This window comes from Ipomoea triloba, chromosome 9 (genome assembly GCF_003576645.1).
Source record: "Ipomoea triloba cultivar NCNSP0323 chromosome 9, ASM357664v1".
Taxonomy (NCBI): Eukaryota; Viridiplantae; Streptophyta; class Magnoliopsida; order Solanales; family Convolvulaceae; genus Ipomoea; species Ipomoea triloba.
The window spans coordinates 17,395,838-17,411,731 of NC_044924.1; the positions used below are offsets into that span (position 1 = coordinate 17,395,838).

The 15,894-nt window shown below is 37.6% G+C and overlaps 1 long non-coding RNA gene and 1 other non-coding gene across 7 annotated transcripts; both read right to left on the reverse strand.

Moving 5' to 3' along the window:
- Positions 1-1,006: 1,006 nt before the first annotated feature.
- On the reverse strand, positions 1,007-3,605 carry LOC116028804. 6 transcript variants are annotated; one of them, XR_004100220.1, is made up of 7 exons: positions 3,405-3,605; positions 3,206-3,289; positions 2,415-2,793; positions 1,968-2,102; positions 1,810-1,893; positions 1,613-1,732; positions 1,007-1,215 (listed from the first exon to the last, which is right to left on the reverse strand). It is a non-coding gene; the product is annotated as an uncharacterized LOC116028804 (long non-coding RNA). The 6 variants fall into 6 exon arrangements; XR_004100223.1 differs by having other exon boundaries at positions 2,415-2,470; positions 2,678-3,289; XR_004100224.1 differs by having other exon boundaries at positions 2,415-2,473; positions 2,678-3,289.
- An 11,962-nt stretch (positions 3,606-15,567) lies between these two features.
- LOC116031047 lies at positions 15,568-15,674 on the reverse strand. The gene has a single exon (XR_004100482.1). It is a non-coding gene; the product is annotated as a small nucleolar RNA R71 (small nucleolar RNA).
- Between the last annotated feature and the right edge of the window lie 220 nt (positions 15,675-15,894).

Consider the following 15,894-nt stretch of genomic DNA (forward strand, 5'->3'; position numbering starts at 1 on the left):
TAGCTGGCTCGGCTGTTCCACAGGTTTAATGGTCCGCATGTCTTGGTCGACCGCACAATCTATGGCCGACTGGTCACTTGTTGATGTGGATGACTTCCTCGTATCTTTTACGAGCAATACAATTGCCCATGTTCCAACGCATTGCCCATGTTCCAACGCGTGTACATACATTTCACCTTGAAATGGTAAGTTGCCATTGTTTACTCTAATTTACCATATTTTCCACGTACTGGGCACTTTGAGATGGTAGTAAAGATTATTTCCTTCCACGTGTATGCATGTGTAAATGTGGCAGATCAACACATATATAGCAATACATATTTCATGTTGGCTGGCCGTTTTCACTTTTCCCTTTTGATATTTAAGATTTTCCTTACCCACGAACATGCCATATACACTCTCCCAAATAAATGCCAAATCAACACAAACTTTAGTTATGAGATTTCAAAGTGCCTACTGCCAGTCTTCACTTCGGAGGATTAGTGGCCTAGATGCAAATTTCCGACCGCCGAACCAAAAGGCTTTAGACGGTGATTGATAGAATAGGATTTTATTGAGGTAGAAATCAAGAAGCTCTTTGTATTCATCCCCACAAACGGATGTCTAAATTTGATTAACGGTGCCTTTAGTAAATTTTGAATTGCTTAACCCCTTTCGAGGCTTGAACACAATGTGAGAGAGCTTGATCCCTCTTTACATTGCTGGAAATTTTCAATTTTCCGACCACCCAAAAGTGGTCGGAAATTTCCAAAATATGGTCGGTAACTACTGTTCCGACCACTTGTCCGACAACTTCCAGGGTTCGAAAAAATCACCCTCGGTATTTCCGACCACCACATGCAGTAGTCGGAAATAGTGTCCACCATTGTAATGTGGTCGGAAAATATTGTCGGACAAGAAATGTTGCATTTGCATATTTTCCGACGACAAGTGGTCGGAAAATAATGAAGTAAAACAAAAAAATCATGTCCGACCACAGCCGGTGGTCGGAAAATAATGAATATAATTTAAAAAAAAATTCTACAAAAGCATATTATGAAATCTCATATAGTAATTCATTATTTGCACAATTTCACAGTTGTATAACATAGCACTCAAATTAAACGAATTGCAAATGTATTTAACCAACTGGAGCAATTTGTAACTGGGAAGAGGCTCCTTAGCTTTAGGCCTTTAGCAATCTGTAGCTGGTAAAAGGCATCTCTGTTTATTAACCTGCAATGTTCAAAGAACAGCCTGAGTGCCCAACAGATATTATCAAATAGAAAGATGAGAAACCACACATGACAGATAAAAAAGGATTGGATATTGTCTTCTAAACTTTTTCTGTGCATGATACTAATAATCAAGGAAATTTTTTGCAATTGATCCTGACACAACAAACTTCTAGTTTTTTCTTATTGGCAAATAATTATGAAACCAAACTTCCATACAACAAAAAAATTTGGCTGTTACATAATTATTAAATAAATACCCTCTATTTTGCAGAATATAACAATTGAAAAATAAATTTTTTTCAACGTGTTACTACAAACAGCAACATATTCATATGCTCAAGTATCAAATATATTACTTATAAAAGTTCCTAGACATCTATAGATTAGACTCTCACCTGAATATGTGCCTTAATTTCCTTTGTTCGGTGAGCATACTTCAAAGTGTTAACATGGTGATGATCATTATAGTATGAGAATTACCACTCATGCCATCTTTAAGAATAAACATCAATTTGCTGTAAAAGATCAGGAGATTAGCTTCATTACTCAATAGTACTAAGACTTTATACTACCATAAGAAGAATATAGATACCTATTACGATAAGGAACGTAAGCTAGACCCTTCTTTTGTTGTTTTCCCAGAGCATTTATGTAGTTTGCCAAAGCAAGCAGGGACCTATTAGTATTCAAAATTAAAATTTCACCTTAAGATTGTGAAGCAACAAGTAAATATACAATAAATACACCAACCTCTGTTTCTAACTTCTTAGCTTTAAGCAAACCATTTTTGCATCCAAAAAGTTTAGAAGATGATATCCAATCCTTTTTTATCTGTCCACACTATTGTTCAAGCCTACCACCATGTCTTTGCAGAGGTCTTTCAATCTGTGAAAACAATTAGTGTGGTAAGAAACAATGGAAAGACTGATTTTGGTGTAAATAAATAAAAAAGAAAGTCTAGATTAGCATCAAAATGGATGGCTTTAGCTATAAAAATGACAGCATTCAACAGTAAAAACTGAACCAAATCAAACACCCTCAAATGCAGGCATACTTATTCTAATTCAAGTAAAATACAAACTCTCCTTTCCATAATAAATGAAAAAAGAATTCACATGTTAGAGAATATATTCGTAAGCTTATACTTGATTAAAACATTAGACACAGCAATGGGGCAAACATACGATACGTCGATACCTGTAAGTTTGCAATTCTTTGTTTTGTTCTCTCATTAGATCTTCTTTAGCCCAAGCCTGCTAAGTATAAAATAAATGAAAGCATGAGAGTTAATTAAAAATAAATAAAAGAGGACCCCTAACAAAAATTAGATGTTCAGAATTAAGTGAGTAAGATAATAGAAAAAGATATGATATTGACACAATTTAGAATTAGTGAGTAAGATAATCAAAAAGAAACATGCAGGGGAGAATAAATTCCCACAATTTAGACAAACCATTTACATAAGCATGCTTGGAGCAGGAATGAACCCCCTCTCCCTTTTCTCTTTAGCAAGGAAACCACCTAACAAAAGGTGTCACCAGTAGAACCTCTAGAATTTAGAGTCTATTCTTTGAACCTGAATCACAGTCAAAGAGTTAAGTTCCACTAATTTAGACCAAAGCTCCACTAATTTAGACCAAAGCTTTCAGTAAATTCCAATAGAATTTAGCTCAACATAATTTGCTCCATCAAAAGTGCACTGAGAAATTTATTATGAGTATAAGAATTCAACAGTTAAAACGATCTTCAATCACTAAAATCAGAACTAAAGCTCCCTTCATTTCTCCCATATAATCAGAAGTTCATAATTCTAAGATTTCGGTAACAAAAAATAGAATAATAAAAGAAAAATTAAACCCTAAACCACCGACCAAGCAACCAAGAATGAAACTATAGCAGGAAGGAGCAGAAGAACCGTAAACTTAGTGAAGATTTTGGACAAAATTAAACATGAATTACAACATTCAGGCCTGAAACTAGAAACAAACCTTATTATACAAAGATTGTCGAGAAGGTGTCTTCGTGTAGTTCACTGACGCCTTGCGAGTAAACGAAGCATTTGGATTCTGATCCTGCAAAATTCATAAGCACAGATTCAAAAATGCACCCCCAATGTTCATAGAAGCACTAAATCCGCGAATCAGATTGATATGAGGGAGAGAACGAATAGGAACAAAGAACACTTACCATGAGGGAGAGAACGAGAGGGAATATCTTCCGTATGTCGTCGGTGACGAGCCACGGGTGGAGAGGCGGGGACGAAGAAGACTCCGGCTATGGGCCGATGGTGGCGTTGGCAGTCTAGGTGAGAGACATAGAGGCGAGAGCTTTTGAGGTGAGGAGTGAGAGGGATGAGCTGAGCGGCGAAAATGAAATGAGCGGTGGAAATGATAAGTCTCAAACTGATAAACTTTAACTTTAGCATTAACTGCATTATGTACAATAAATAAAGGGAAAATGGCACTTTTCCCCCCTATGTTACATGCTTATAACACTTTTTCCTCTTGTGTTATTAAAGTGGCACTTTTCTTCCCTCAGTTATTTTAAAAGTGGTAGTTTTCTCCCTTGTAATGTTAAATTGACATTTTTGTCCTTAAAATAACTATTTCATTCATTTTTATTCTCCAATCAATTGTTACTAATATGTATAGAAGATCACGGTTCGATACGAACCTAATCGAACACTGTAGCAATTGAACTTAAATAGTATAGACGGTTACGGTTACGATTCAGAACCGAAAAAATAAAATAAAATAATTGTTAAATTTAGACTATTTTTAAATAAGAAATAAAATTATAAAAATAAATACGTAGTAAATAAATACATAAGTTTTGATTGGCGATTTAAAATCGAAATTGGAACCGAACCGTACCGATTTATCAAAATAAGTGTTTGATTATTTTCACTATATATGATTGTGGTTAAGTTCCGGTTCACGGTTCAACAATTATTTAATTTTAAATTTTTCGGTTCTGAATCGTAACCAGAACCGTCCATACTATTTCGATATGATTGCTACGGTGTTTGGTTACGTTCGAACCGAATCGTGATCATCCATACATATAAATAATAATTTGTTGGAGAAGAAAAATAAATGAAATAATTATTTTTAAGGGTAACAATGACAATTTAACATTTCAGGGGGGAAAAGTACCACTTTAATAACACAAGGGGGAAAAAGTGCTATATGCACATAACATAGGGGGAAAAAGTGTCATTTTCCCATAAATAAATGCGTAGTATAAAAAAGAGCATTTCCGACCACAAAAAGTGGTCGGAAGCGAATACTAAATTTTAAAATTTGAATAGCTGAATAAATTTCCGACCTTCTTTACTTTGTGGTCGGAAATTATGACCTTTTTCTGTCCAGTCCAATTCTTCGATGGAAAATTTTAAAAAATTCACTTTTTCCGACCACTTTTATGAGTGGTCGAAAAGGTAGTCGAAAAAATGATAATTTTTAGTAGTGTTAGTAACCATAAATATATAGGATTTACTTACCTTATTACATTCAATTGAACTTCCTAAAGTATTTTAATTTACTTTCCTTATTACACCCACGAAATCCAGTCTTGATCTCCCTCGCCTTAGGAAGGTTCCTAATCCGCTTCACCCTAGCTCCTTACCTGGCCGACTGTCTGGCTCACCCAACCATTTTACTCGCCTCGTCGGGCTTCCGATTTTCCCCTTCTTCAACTACTCAGGCTCTTACTCGGGAGTCGGCGAGTTAGACATCCCAATCGAGTTCCTTAGCCTCGTATTCTTCTTCCTCAACACTTGCCTTCATGTAATCTTTTCCACTCATTCACCTATGAGTGCCGATCGGCCTCCAATTGGTTAACTCGTTCCACATTTGAGCCGACCCCTTCTTCCCTCTCCAATTTCTCATCTTCATGTAATCTCTTCCACTCATTCACCCATGTGTGCCAACCGACCTACTCCGCCGACCGACTCCGACTCTCCTCTTCATTAGGCTGATTTTGCTGTCTTAAGTCAATCCATGTCGGCCGCCTTCACCTTCCGAGCATTTAACTTCTCCTCACCCATCAGAACCTAAAAGAAAAAGAGGAGATGACACCCTAAATAGAGATTCCATGACCATTTATTGCTCAAAAAACTTCTTCCCAGACCAATCCCGCCCATCCCAATGAGTACCCTATGTTGGAACTTTAGTATCTTGGGCAATCCACGTATAGTTCGTGAATTAATGAATACTGTGTCTAAAAAGAAGTCTGAGTTCATTTTTTTAATGGAGACACTACTGACTCAACCACAAGTCAAAAAGATTTGGCTAAAAATTGCTTATTGTTGATTTTATCAACCACGGGATGGTCGAACGGCGAGCCAACAACACCGAAAAAAAATCTAAGTTTTAGGGCAAGATTGAAGCAGCGTTTCAGTCCTTCTTTTATTAAAAATTGCTTAACCTTTTTCAAGGTCCAATATCCCTATTTATATAAGGGGGGGGGGNGGGGGGGGGGGGGGGGTTAATCTTTACATGAAAACCTTAAACTACCATAAATGTACACGATTTCTTGCCTTATTACATTTGATTCAATTTCCTAAAGCCTCTTGATCTACTTTCCTAATCTCACCAATGAAATCTGCGCCCGATCTTCATCGCTTTTAGGAAGCTTTTTAATTTACCTCGCTCGAGCTCCTCACTGCCTCACTCGGCTCGTTGGGACGTGTTTCTGACTTTCTCTGTCTTCCACTTACTCAGGTCCACCCTTCCTATCTTAACGGACAATCACTACTACAGAAATCACATACAACGTCGGCTATTTAACGTCGGCTAAATAATTACCCGACGTTAAAGGTTCATTAATTAATTAAAAATAAATAAAAACCCTTTAACGTCGGTTATTTAGTAGTAACCGACGTTAAAGGGTGTAGATTAGACTATCGCATTAGCCGACGTCGTATCGTGTATATTAGCCATCGGTGGACGATACGACGTCGGCTAACCGACCTAGCCGACGCCGTATCGCGCCTATAATTGCATTCGGGCATCGATACGACGTCGGCTAGGTTGGTTAGCCGACGTCGTATCCCATTAGTATTAGGCCCGGCACATACGACGTAGGCTACCGCTCCTAGCCGACGTCGTATCGCGATTATAATGGCATTCGGCCATCGATATGACGTTGGCTATGAGTGGTAGCCGACGTCGTATCATTAAGCCTGGTCGCGATACGACGTCGGCTACCACTCCTAGCCGATGTCGTATCGCGCCGATTTATAATATTTATACCTAGAACGTCGGTTATTATAAGTAACCGACGTTGTAGGGTTTTGAATATAGTCCAAATACCTTCAATTTTAGACCTTACTTGTACTTCAAATTAAATTAGGGATTCAACAGTACATGTACAGTAGACTGTCGACGTCGTTCTTCAAAATTAGGGATTCAAAATCACAGCCGACGTCGTGCTTCAAAATTCTTCCCTCTCAAATAGCTAATCCCTAACCTTCTATCGCTTCCCCCAACTCAATCGAGAGCTCATCTTTGCGAGACGAAGACGACAGCTCCTCCTTGCGAGACTGCCGACCTCGACCAGCGACTCCAGCGACGGCCTACGGGCGACGGCAAGAATAAGTACTGCTTCGCCCTGCTCTGCGAGACCGCGACTGTGACCAGCCCTACTCCGCCACTGCGACTGCTGCTCGCCTGCTCTACCACTGGACGTCTGGATTGGATGGCTACTCCAGTGCTCCACTGTGTTCTGGTAAGTGTTAATAAACTAATAATTATATTTTTATGATTATTTATATTTTCTTTAATTTCTATGATTATTGTTGATGGATATGAGTTTATTGATTTGGTTGTGAATATTGTTGTGATTAATTGAATGAGTGATTTATTTCCCTATCTTATGTAGTTTGCAGTATCACAATTTTGCAATGAACAGGGTCCTTACTCCTTAACGCCCAACTTGTCAAGAAGAAACTGGAAGCAGCTATCTTTGCCCATTGGTAATTAATTTGGATTGTGAAGTAATATAATGGATATTGATAATTTTATATTTGGATTGTATTANGGGGGGGGGGGGGGGGTTAATCTTTACATGAAAACCTTAAACTACCATAAATGTACACGATTTCTTGCCTTATTACATTTGATTCAATTTCCTAAAGCCTCTTGATCTACTTTCCTAATCTCACCAATGAAATCTGCGCCCGATCTTCATCGCTTTTAGGAAGCTTTTTAATTTACCTCGCTCGAGCTCCTCACTGCCTCACTCGGCTCGTTGGGACGTGTTTCTGACTTTCTCTGTCTTCCACTTACTCAGGTCCACCCTTCCTATCTTAACGGACAATCACTACTACAGAAATCACATACAACGTCGGCTATTTAACGTCGGCTAAATAATTACCCGACGTTAAAGGTTCATTAATTAATTAAAAATAAATAAAAACCCTTTAACGTCGGTTATTTAGTAGTAACCGACGTTAAAGGGTGTAGATTAGACTATCGCATTAGCCGACGTCGTATCGTGTATATTAGCCATCGGTGGACGATACGACGTCGGCTAACCGACCTAGCCGACGCCGTATCGCGCCTATAATTGCATTCGGGCATCGATACGACGTCGGCTAGGTTGGTTAGCCGACGTCGTATCCCATTAGTATTAGGCCCGGCACATACGACGTAGGCTACCGCTCCTAGCCGACGTCGTATCGCGATTATAATGGCATTCGGCCATCGATATGACGTTGGCTATGAGTGGTAGCCGACGTCGTATCATTAAGCCTGGTCGCGATACGACGTCGGCTACCACTCCTAGCCGATGTCGTATCGCGCCGATTTATAATATTTATACCTAGAACGTCGGTTATTATAAGTAACCGACGTTGTAGGGTTTTGAATATAGTCCAAATACCTTCAATTTTAGACCTTACTTGTACTTCAAATTAAATTAGGGATTCAACAGTACATGTACAGTAGACTGTCGACGTCGTTCTTCAAAATTAGGGATTCAAAATCACAGCCGACGTCGTGCTTCAAAATTCTTCCCTCTCAAATAGCTAATCCCTAACCTTCTATCGCTTCCCCCAACTCAATCGAGAGCTCATCTTTGCGAGACGAAGACGACAGCTCCTCCTTGCGAGACTGCCGACCTCGACCAGCGACTCCAGCGACGGCCTACGGGCGACGGCAAGAATAAGTACTGCTTCGCCCTGCTCTGCGAGACCGCGACTGTGACCAGCCCTACTCCGCCACTGCGACTGCTGCTCGCCTGCTCTACCACTGGACGTCTGGATTGGATGGCTACTCCAGTGCTCCACTGTGTTCTGGTAAGTGTTAATAAACTAATAATTATATTTTTATGATTATTTATATTTTCTTTAATTTCTATGATTATTGTTGATGGATATGAGTTTATTGATTTGGTTGTGAATATTGTTGTGATTAATTGAATGAGTGATTTATTTCCCTATCTTATGTAGTTTGCAGTATCACAATTTTGCAATGAACAGGGTCCTTACTCCTTAACGCCCAACTTGTCAAGAAGAAACTGGAAGCAGCTATCTTTGCCCATTGGTAATTAATTTGGATTGTGAAGTAATATAATGGATATTGATAATTTTATATTTGGATTGTATTATTAAGGACATGTTGTTGTCTTTAATTTGAAATTACAAAGTAAGTTCCACATTATGAGGAATTGAAGTATCATGACAAGTTATAAATAGTTTTTATGTACCTGTAATGGATTTGAAATTGCTCGGTGTAGACTGCTGTCACCCTTTGAATTCTAACGTGTCTTGATACTTGATCAGAGAAAACTTTTATAGAGCTTTTGTCTACACCATTCTCCACACTCCAAAGTTGTGCTCAATGAAGTCTTATAAGGAAATGAGAAGGTGCTTTAGGAACTAGTCAAGTAAGGTATGGAATCTTGGATAGGGACAACACAAGCTACTTCACCTTTCTATGGATGATTCTACTGATTAAAGCATCTTGTACCTTGAGAGATGGCCTTGTTGTTTACTTGCTCTAAGCCCATAATTAATGAATTAATTCATTTCTGTCAAGTTATAGCTGGGATGCATTTCTTCTTCTTTTTATAATTTAATTTATTTATAATATTATTACCATATTGTTTTTGGTTATGGTCACTGTATGATGCAGTTATCTAGTTGGGGAGCTGTATACTTTATGATATTAACTTGACTATAGTTTCCCCTGGGCAAAGAACAAGATCCCTATCTCCAAACTCAATCTTTTATTCATCATTTTTCTTTATCCATTTTCTTTTCATCTTGTTTGCTTTCAGATATCAGTGTGTTCTTGTTAAACAAAGGAGCTTTGTTTTAGTCTCCTTCAAAAGGACCATGAAAAATGCAAGCTACTTTGTGTGTCACTTTCAAGAAGCTTATGCATATCGCTATCTACACTAGTTCTTCAGTTCCAGACTTCCAGATGTAATCCATGGTAAATAAACTCGCCAACTTGCTTTCAATATCTGTGTTTTGTCTAATGAACTTTCTGAATATCTTTTGTGATCTGCACTTAGGTGATCTCCATCTTATAGAAATTAGAGGTAAATTCTTTTGATTAAATTTATTCAAGTTAATGTGCTTTTAACCTAAGTATAGAATGTAGAGATGATAGTTTCCCCACTTCCCCAGGTTAAGCAATGCCAAAAGGTTTTATTTCAGTTTGTAATATCACTCCAAAATCTTGACCGGGGAAGTCGGGAGTGAGCAAGTTGTATGTTGAGTTAGAGAATGAACTTCAACATAGTTGTTAGTGTTTATTGAAGGGAAATCACATGATCACCTCTAGCGGAGATCAATGCTGACAGAATGACAAGCATGGAGATAATCAAATTACATCCCCTGCAATCTATCATTTGTTTGTTAAATGTGATCTTTTTATGTAGGTTCACTTGGCAGGAGCTACATCCGTAAATGATTACAACATTATACTCTATTGATGAAGAAATAGAAGGGTGCTTCTTACCTGGACTCTTAAAGTTGAGAGCTGTCTAGGAAGATCCTATTAGGAATGAAGATACATGAAACCTTTAAATTCAACTAGTGTTCAAACCTAAGATAGTAAAAGTAGTTAACTAAAAAAATGGAATTTTCTCCTGTTCGTTTGAACTTTATTTTTATTATTTATTTATATCGGAATATGCTCATTTCTTGTCAGTAACCTTATTTTTATTCATTTCCAATCTTCTGGGAGTTGCAATGTTTCTTAACATTTAATTGGATATTATTGTTGCGGTACAGATGATTATGGCTTGTACTAATTAATATAGATAATTTTTGATGAACTTGTATTATTAATTATTATTAATTGTGAGATTTATTGCTTTTATTAATTTTGATATTATAAATATAAATTGTACAGATTTGTGATAGCTATATATATTTGAGCAGGTTTTGGGTGTAAATAGAAAAATTAAATGAATATTTAAAAAAAAAATTACCCTACAACGTCGGCTAGTCTTATTAGCCGACGTTGTAGGGTAATTTTTTTTGTTTTTAAATTACTTACAACGTCGGCTATTTGTAAAGAGCCGACGTTGTAGGGTATTTTAGTGGTTTTCAAATTACCTACAACGTCGGCTATTTGTAAATAGCCGACGTTGTAGGGTATTTTATTTGTTTTTAAGTTACCTACAACGTCGGCTATTTGTAAATAGCCGACGTTGTAGGGTATTTTATTTGTTTTTAAGTTACCTACAACGTCGGCTATTTGTAAAGAGCCGACGTTGTAGGGTATTTTATTTTTTTTCAAATTACCTACAACGTCGGCTATTTGTAAAGAGCCGACGTTGTAGGGTATTTTAGTAGTTTTCAAATTACCTACAACGTCGGTTATTTGTAAATAGCCGACGTTGTAGGGTATTTTATTTGTTTTTAAGTTACCTACAACGTCGACTATTTGTAAATAGCCGACGTTGTATGTGTACCTTACAACGTCGGTTAACATTTAGCCGACGTTGTATGCGTACCTTACAACGTCGGCTAACATTTAGCCGACGTTGTATGTGTACCCTTACAATGTCGGCCAGATCAACGTCGGATTTTAGCCGACGTTAAAGGTCCTATTTAGCCGACGTTAAAAGCCGTCTGTGTAGTAGTGAATCTTTCCTTATCAGCATCCATCATGATTCTTGCTGGACAGTTGGCGAGTCTGACTTCTTCCAATCAACTTCCTTGGCCTCGTATTCTTCTTCCTCATCACTTTCCTTCATGCAATCTCTTCCACTTATTCACCTATGAGCACCGACTAACCAATCCCGTTGGCCAACTCCGACTCCACTCCTCATTTAATCTCTTCCACTCAATCACCTTTGAGTGCCGATCGGCCTCCGATTGGTTAACCCATTCCACCTCCAGGTGGACCGCGTCTTCCCTCTCCATTTTGTCCTCTTCATGTAATCACTTCCACTCATTCAGCCATGAGCGCTGGTCTACTTCTGATCAGTCGACCTACTCAACGTCTGAGCAGACCCTTTCTTTCAGTCGGTCTTCCATAAGCCTACCCTTGCCACCTTGAGTCATTCTAGATCGGTCATCCTCTTTTTCCGAGTGTTTAACTTCTCACCACCCATAAGTTATGATGGCAACTTCTGCGTCGAAAGAAGGGGGCGCATAGGGGTTTGATTTTATTTTGGAAAAAGAGAAATTCTGTAAGCCTCATAAGCTTATCTCATAACTATATTGATGTGAAGGTGGAGTTACTAGACATGCAAACCTGGAGGCTCATAGGGCTATATGGTTTCCAGGAGCAATCACGTATATAGGAAGCATGGAACCAGTTGCGGCTTCTCCGTAGTAGATCAGTTCTACCATGTCTTGTTATAGGAGATTTCAACGACCTAGCATGGCAGTCCAAGAAATGTAGTAACATTCTCCATCTGGAACCCATACTGTATGGATTCAAGACTACACTCAACGACTGCGATTTTTCCAACCTTGGAATGCTAGGTTATCCCTTTACCTTGGAATGTGGAAGACGTACCTATGCATGGGTCGAGGAGTGTTTAGACAATCTAGTGGCCTCGTCACATTGGAGATCTATGTTTGACCAGGGGGTAGTTCACAACATCCTTGTACTAAATTCAGACCACTCTGCTATCTACATGAATATCAATGATACTCTAGGGTCCGGAGTTGGTCCTCATAAATTCTTTAGATTTGAGAATGTTTGGGTTGCAAAAGGAGGCTGCAGAAACATCATCTCTCAAGCCTGGCAAGAAGTTAGCTTTCTAAACATGCAAGGCAGACACGACTTAAGTTGTGTGCTGATAAATTGTCCAGTTGGGGAGGTGAGAAACTCCAAAATTTTGCAAAGTCCATAAAAAGGTTAAAAGCACAACTTGTGGCACTAAAATCCAATAATGAACCTGCTGCAATATCATAATATAATCACCTCCATACAGAACTTAATCGTTATTTAAATCAAGAGGAAATTTACTGGAAGTAGCGGGCTAAGTGGTTTTGGCTGAAAGAAGGAGATAGGAATACCAAATTCTTTCACGTTATGCCACGGTAAGGAAATAGAAAAATCATTTGTCCGGGTTGAAGGATGACACTGGCTCCTAGGTTGAGGGTGTGGAGTTGAGAACAATTATCTTTAATTATGTTACTAACATTTTTAGGTCAGCATGCACACATGAGGTTGATTTCTTCAATATTATTCAAAGGAGAGTTACTACTGAGCATACCAATCTATTACTTAAACCCTTTGAACCTGGTGAAGTGAAGGCAACACTAGTTTCTATGTACCTTGACAAGGCACCAAGACCGGACGCTATGAATCCTAGTTTCTATCAACACTTTTAGAGTACAGTGGGGTTTGATGTCACCAACTTTATCCTTCATTGCCTAAACGAGAGATCGTTCCCTCCTGAACTCATCGATGCCACGAATGTCCCTGTGCCCAAAAAAGCCAAGCCAGATACACTTGCAGACTTTAGACTGATAGCTCTTTGTAACGCTCTAAAAAATTATGGGGAAAATGCTTGCAAATCAAATGAAGGAAATGTTGATGGTAATAATCTCTGAAACTCAGAGTGCATATGTCCCTGATAGGCTGATTATGGATAACATTTTCATTGTTGCCGAGGCAGGCCATTACTTAAGATATAAACAAGGTGGCAGTGAGGGATGGGCAGTACTAAAGCTAGATATGGCTAAGGCATACAATAGGATGGAATGTGATATTTATACAGAAAATGATGTTGGCCCTAGACTTCGACTTTAAATGGGTGGAGTTAGTGATGCTTGCGTACGCACTGCTAAATATAATGTGTTAGTAAATGGCAAACCTACAGAAACAATTACACATACCCGAGGCATTAGACAATTAAGGCGACCCGTTGTCCCCTGATAAGCTTAATTTCTAGACATTTTTAGAGTAATTTTAGTAAGTGTTTTGCATTAATAAATTAAGTTTTAGTGTCGATCTTATTATAAATATTATATTTATTTATAAGTTACTAGTTTAGATTGGTTTTAATAAATATCAGGCTAATGTTGCATTTTTATTAATATAAATAGAGTTTTTATTTTAACTTTAGGATTAATATTATTTGGTAGCTTTATGTATTCAATTTTAAACTAGTGTTTTAATTATTAAGTTTATCTAAGTTGGGTCATTAGGTTATAGTAATCTTTCTTTTAACTTTAGTTTATTTTATTTGATTTGTTTGATTTCTTTGAGGGTTGTTGCGCAACAGACTAAAGCAAAAAAAGGAGGAAAATTAATTTGGGTCTTTGGGTTCACTGTTACGGACGAAAGAAAAGGGACGAAAAAGAGAAAAGAAACCAATTTCAATTGGTATTTATTTGGGGACGGCAGAACACGGACGGAAGACAAATGCGAAGAAGGCAGAAGCAGACGAACCAGCCTGGGTGCGCAGCAGCGGCGTCAGCGAGGAAGCGAAGGAATTTCCGAGCTTTTAATCGAGGCTATTAATTCTCTAGGCTTGAATTACTTTCTTCTGTCTCTATTTTATTCTTGTTCTTTGTTAAGTTAAATTTTCAGATTAATATTTTCTTGAACAATTTATGCATTGAATTATGATTATTGGTTAAAACTTTAATTAGGGATTTGGATTAGCCTTATATTAGATTAATTGACTACTCCCTAGGTTTGATTCTTCTAATTTCAATTAAATAATTGAGAGTGATTATATTTACCTTATGTATTTTAGTTGTGGATCATGTGATTGGCCATTGCATATTTTCCATTATTAGGGTTCATAAGAAGAACTGACAGGTGAATTATGAACCTGGACCTCGTAAGATAAACACAATTGACCTAAACTAGACATAGCTTTAGGTATTTGTGGTGAGTTTTGGTTGTTGTTTAATGGGTTCAATTAATGTTGGTGAGATATCGACGGATGATCACAATTAATTGAATACAACCTAGTAGCTCGACGGAGTATTAGGATATAAATGGAGCAATAATCACTATAATCGCACGAATCAGTACTTAGGATGGTTAGTTAATTATCTAATAGGTGAACCCAAATCCCTAGTCTTTTCTCAATTAGAAGTTTTCTTAATTTTAAATTCACAAATATTTATTTTAATACATGAATTTCTTTTATTTGCGTTTTTCCTATCTACAAGATTAGTTATTAAGAATAGCAGTTAATTGTGTTCTGTGCGCTTGCAGAAAATATCAATCAAGTTTTTGGCGCCGTTGCCGAGGACACTTATTTAACTGTTTTCTTAAGTTTTTCTGTTATTTTATTTTTGTAGCTAGGTTCAATATCATTTTATTTTTATTTTTATTTATTTATTTGTTTATTTTGTTATTGTTATTTGTTTATGATCTTGAGGCGATCAATAAGGCATAAAAACGCTGAATTATTTCCTATTGATCTTGAAATTGAGCGTACTTGTAGGAAAAACAGGGTACGAAGGCGGCTTGAAATGGCTGAAAATAATAGAGTGGGTCAACAGGATGAACGCATACCACCAATAGTTCAACCTCCTCAAAATCAAGCAGCTCAACCACGTCTTCGAGACATCCAAAGACCGGTAATAGCTGTTAACCCTTCTTGCATTCAATTATCCGATGCAGCTAGGAATTATGAACTCAAGAGTTTCCATATGAATTTGCTCCCTACCTTTAACGGTTTGAGAAGTGAGGATGCTTTGGGTTTCATGCGAGAGCTCTATAGTACGGTACAAACTTTACCTTTGAATAATTTTTCTGAAGAAGAGCTTAGAATGAAATGTTTTCCATATTGCATGAGGGGTGATGCTAGGCAGTGGTTGTTAAATTTACCAGAGGGTTCTTTAAGAGCTTGGGATGATGTTTACAATGCTTTCATGTTTAAATATTACTCATCTCAAAAGACAATGGACTATAGGAGTAGGATATGCACTTTTACTCAAAGAGAAGGGGAATTATTTCATGAAGCATGGGATCGTTTCAATTTGCTTTTGAACCAATGTCCACACCATCAATTTCCTTTGTTATTGTTGACACAATTCTTTTATGATGGTTTAAATCCTAATTGTCAGTCTCTTGTAGATACTGCTGCAGGTGGATACACATGCGATAAAAATAGTGATGAGTTACAAGCTATCTTTGAGAGTCTAGCTAGTAATTCTAGACAAAAAGCAGTGAGAGGTCGAAGAGTTGCTGTGCATGAAATTAGCACACAGTCTGAGTTGACAACACAAGTG